Genomic DNA, 4,888 nt, shown 5'->3' with positions numbered 1-4,888 from the left:
TTGATGTAGGGCTGTCCTGCCTTGACTCTCATTTCGGGCCACTATGATAACCAGGATTTGCAAGATTCTATCTGCTGAGCCCCTATTGCTCAGGTCATAAAAGCTTCGGTCTCCATTAAATGGCATGGGTTGATCCTGTCCTTGGCTCCATGTTTCCAAGCATTCTACCCAAGGAGGTGTAAGGTCAAACCTTGAAATATGATTATGTTTAAAACAGACTCAGCGTCAACACATGTCTCAGCATCAGCACCATTGTGTAACTGCTCAGTTTGTATTAGTTTAGTTTATTCAGTGCATTGTAACAAATCATGTATTTATTCTGTTTCCTTAGTTATCTTGATTTATTAGCTAGCGTATCCCTTAATTGTAGGGATTGTCTAGAATAACAGTATATATTATCTTGTACAGGTTTGTGAATTGTACGTTTTTCACAAGCCCTAATCATCGCTTTGTGCACACGATAATCTCTTTGTGAGATTATCTTTCTTAGTGAAAGTTTTTCTTCGTAAATTTCTCTTGTTCTTATTTATTGTCTTTGTTTGATATATCGATTGATCTAAAGGCCTTTTCAATTGGTATCAGAGCAGGTTTCTTTTATTAAACAAATGGCTTCATCTTCTTCTTCATCAAACTCATCAAATCATCCTTCTGCTAAAATCCCTCCTTTCGATGAAACAAACTTTGCTATGTGGAAAATAAAGGCTCTATATGCGTTAGAGTCTGTTGATGAAGACATGCTGGACATCGTTGAAAAAGGTCCTTATGCTCCGATGTATCAGCCTCTTAAAAATAATGTTCCTGATGGTACTATGAAGAAAACTACCAAAGAAAACTGGACGGCAGATGACAAGAGAAAACATGGTCTAGATGTTCGTGCTCATGCCGCAATCAGCTACTCTCTGCCATACAACATCTTTGGGCTGGTTCAAAATTGCATCTCAGCAAAAGAGATGATGGATACTCTGACTGTATCTTTTGAAGGAACTGAAGAAGTCAAGGCTACTCAAATAAATGATCTTAATCGAAGGTATGAACATTTTTTTGCTAAGAAAGGTGAAACCTTGACTCAAACTTTTAACAGATTCAATACTCTTGTTAATGATCTTCGGAGACTAGATCAGTTGAAGCATAGAACTATTCTAGTGCAAAAATTTTTGGATTCTCTGGGTGCAGGTTGGGAGAATCATGTTGATGTGCTGAAAAACAGTGAGAAGATCAACTCTATGGACTTACAAAGTCTCTATGGAAATCTTCGATACTATGAAGAATCCAAGCTTCAAAGAAAGGAACTGATGAAAGATTCTCAGCGTGAATCCTTTATAGCCTTGTTCTCCAACAAAAAGTTGGTGTCAGATTCAGACACTGAAAGTGATTCAGATACTGATTCATATAAAACTGACACTGATGATCTTGAAAAGGTTGTGGCAAGTGCAGCCTTGATTGTGAAGACCTTTGAAAAATCAGGTCGAAACTTCTCAAAGTTTCAAAAGAAGATGGGTGGAAAGTTCTCAAAAGGGTCAGGAGCTGATAAAAGGCATGGTGCTGATAAGAAAGAGAAGGCTCAGTGCTTTAACTGTGGGAGCACTGATCATTTTGCAAAGGATTGTAAACAAAAGAAACAAGGCTCAGATGAATACTGGAAGCAGAAGTACAACAAGCTGATTGAGAAGCTGAAAGCTGAAAACTTGGAACATAAAGTGCTTGTAGCTGAAGAAGAAAAATGGAAAACTGATGAAGAGTCATCAGATGATGAAGTCAACTGTCTAATGGTCAAAATGGAGGACCCGACTATTTCTGATAAAGACAAAAGTACTTTTGACACTGATATGTCTGATGCTGAAAATTCTAGGAAGCACAACATTAACTCTTCTTCAACGTACCAGGTTAAAAACTTTGTTTCCTATTCAATGAATGAAAAAATCAAAATGTTTGAGTATTTGGGTGTCATTAATTCTAAGAAGAATCAAACCATAAAAAATTTTCAAAATCAAATTGATCTTCTTGAAACTGATATATCCATGAAAAATAGTATTATTGAGTCCACTCAGGAAAATCTTAGAATTACTAGTTTGTCAAATTCATCTTTGTCTGCTGAAATTGATGATGTTAAAAAACTTTTGATCAAAGAACAAACTGTGCTTCACACTTGGGCAAAATCTCATAAGAATGCTAATTATATTATTTCAGCTCAAATTCCACATTCTTGTGAGAAAATTCTTGGGGGTAATTTTGCAGAAGCTGAAAAAGTTTTTAAATCACAAGAAAAGGAATCTGAGGTCTATTCCATGAATGTGATGAAAAACAATTTCAAAAATAAGTTTGTCAGTAACTCTTTTATTAATCAAAGTTTAATTGATGAATATTACATTACTAATTCTGATGGTATCACTGAGTGTAATGTTGAAATTACCGGAATTGATCCTACCTCTTATCCTGCACATCTTGTTAGACCAATCCCTCTAACTGAGAATATTATTGCTTTTCCTATCTCAAATGGAGTGTTTCATGCTGTTCATGAACAACTCAAGCACTTCCCTGATTGCAATCCATCTGTGAATGAGTCAAAATCAGATACTGATAGTTTATCACCTAACACTGATCAAACTCCTCCTGATACTGTATTCAGTCGTGACTCAATGATAAGCAAAAGGACTCAAAGCTCTCTTGGTGAATCTTACATGTCAAAATGTGTTAAATCAAAAAATTTGCTCACCAAGAAGAACTTTGGTACTAGAGTTTGTTACAGATGTGGTAATTCCTCTCACAAGATCATTGAATGTTCTTTTGATAAATCATCCTCAAGAGCTGAAAATATTAAAGTTAGAAATGAAAAATGGACTCTTAAGTCAAACTCTTTATACTGTCTTCCTAAGGAGTGTTATAATCTATTATCAAATAACTTTGTGAATGACCCATCTTTGAATGGGTCAGTGTGTTCTAACTAGTTTCTCAGTACTGCAGGGTCAGGAGCATCTTTTGTATTTAGATAGTGGTTGCTCAAGGCATATGACGAGATCAAAGTCTCTCATGGAAGATTATGTTAAGAAAACTGGTCCTGCAGTTACTTATGGAGACAATGGAAAGGGGTTCACTAAGGGATATGGAAACATCAAATGCAATAACGTGGTTTTTCAAAACGTTTCATATGTAAAGGGTCTCAAACACAACCTCATTTCTATCAGTCAGTTGTGTGATGCTGACTATGAAGTTCACTTTACAAAGAAGGAAGGAAGAGTTGTAAGCACTGAGAAGAACATCGTACTCTCAGCAAGTAGAAAAGATGATATATATGTTCTTGACATGTTCTCAAGTGACAAGGCACTGATGCAATGTTTCTTTACAAAGTCTCAGACGAATCTTAGCTGGATTTGGCACAAAAGGTTTTCTCATCTGAACTTCAAGAATCTATCCAAGATATCCAATCAAGACCTAGTTAGAGGGCTCCCAAAATTCAGCGTTGTGAAAGACAAGATGTGCTCAGCTTGTGAACAAGGAAAACAAACCAAGTCCTCTTTCAAACCCAAGTCATGTTCCAGTATATCAGTCCCTCTTTATCTACTGCACATGGACCTGTTTGGACCTATTCCTGTTCGTTCACTAGGTGGAAATAAGTATACTCTAGTGGTCGTTGATGAGTTCACTCGATTTACTTGGATAGTTTTCTTGAAGAAGAAAAGTCATGCTGCACAGGAAATTATCTCACTGATTCATAAAAATGAGACACTGACAGGTCTTAAAGTTAAGCAACTAAGAAGTGATCATGGTACTGAGTTTCGAAACTCAACTCTTGAAGAATTTTGTGACAATAAAGGAATTGGACAAAACTTCTCAGCTCCTCGTTCTCCTCATCAAAATGGTGTTGCTGAACGAAGGAATAGAACACTGATTGAGGCAGGAAGAACCTTGATGATCCATGCTGGTCTTCCTATGTCGTTTTGGGCTGAAGCTGTCAATACAGCGTGTTTTACTCAGAATCGATCTCTAATTCACAGGATTCACAAGAAGACTCCATATGAAATGCTGAAAGATCGAAAACCCGATGTATCCTTTTTTCATGTGTTCGGATGCATTTGTTATATTCTAAATCAGCGTGACCCAAGATCCAAGTTTGAACCTAAGGCTGATAAAGGTATTTTTGTTGGGTACTCATCTATTTCAAAGGCTTTTCGTGTTTTTCATATGAATAGGCAATGTGTTGAAGAATCCATTCATGTGAAGTTTGATGAGGAATCATACACTGATGAAAAAGTCACTCATTCTCCTTCTATCTTTCAAGAGCTTCTCTCTTGTCCATTCGATGAAGCACCTTCTGCAGAACATAAGACTGATTCCTCTAATCCTATCATTCCAGTTCCATGTTCCTTGAATCAAGATATTGCAGCCACATCAGTAGATAATTCATTAAGTGCTGATGAAACCCTTGAAGCTGAAGATTCTCCTGAAACTGATAATGTGTCAGTGTCTATCTCTCCGGAATCAGCATCAGTCATTGAACATCGAGATCATCCTGTTGATCGAAATATAGGGAATATTCATGATGGTGTCCGAACCAGATCTAGTGCACTTAATAACTTTTGCATGTATGTTAACTTTGTTTCAATGATCTTACCTGATAAAGTACACACAGCTCTTCAAGATGCTGATTGGATCAAAGCCATGCAAGAAGAACTGAATGAGTTTGAAAGGCACAAAGTTTGGACTCTTTTCCCAAGACCATCCGGGAAAACTATCACTGGAACTCGCTGGGTCTATCGTAACAAGGTTGATAAAGATGGAATCATCACTCGCAACATGGCAAGTCTTGTAGCTCAAGGGTTTACTCAAATTGAATCCATCGACTACGGGGAAACTTTTGCTCCAGTTGCTCGCATTGAAGCTATCAGACTGT

The sequence above is a fragment of the Lactuca saligna genome, chromosome 8 (genome assembly GCF_052625555.1).
Source record: "Lactuca saligna cultivar CGN05327 chromosome 8, ASM5262555v1, whole genome shotgun sequence".
In the NCBI taxonomy this organism is placed as follows: Eukaryota; Viridiplantae; Streptophyta; class Magnoliopsida; order Asterales; family Asteraceae; genus Lactuca; species Lactuca saligna.
The sequence above is the reverse complement of the archived record's forward strand: the minus strand, read 5'-3'. Positions refer to the sequence as shown.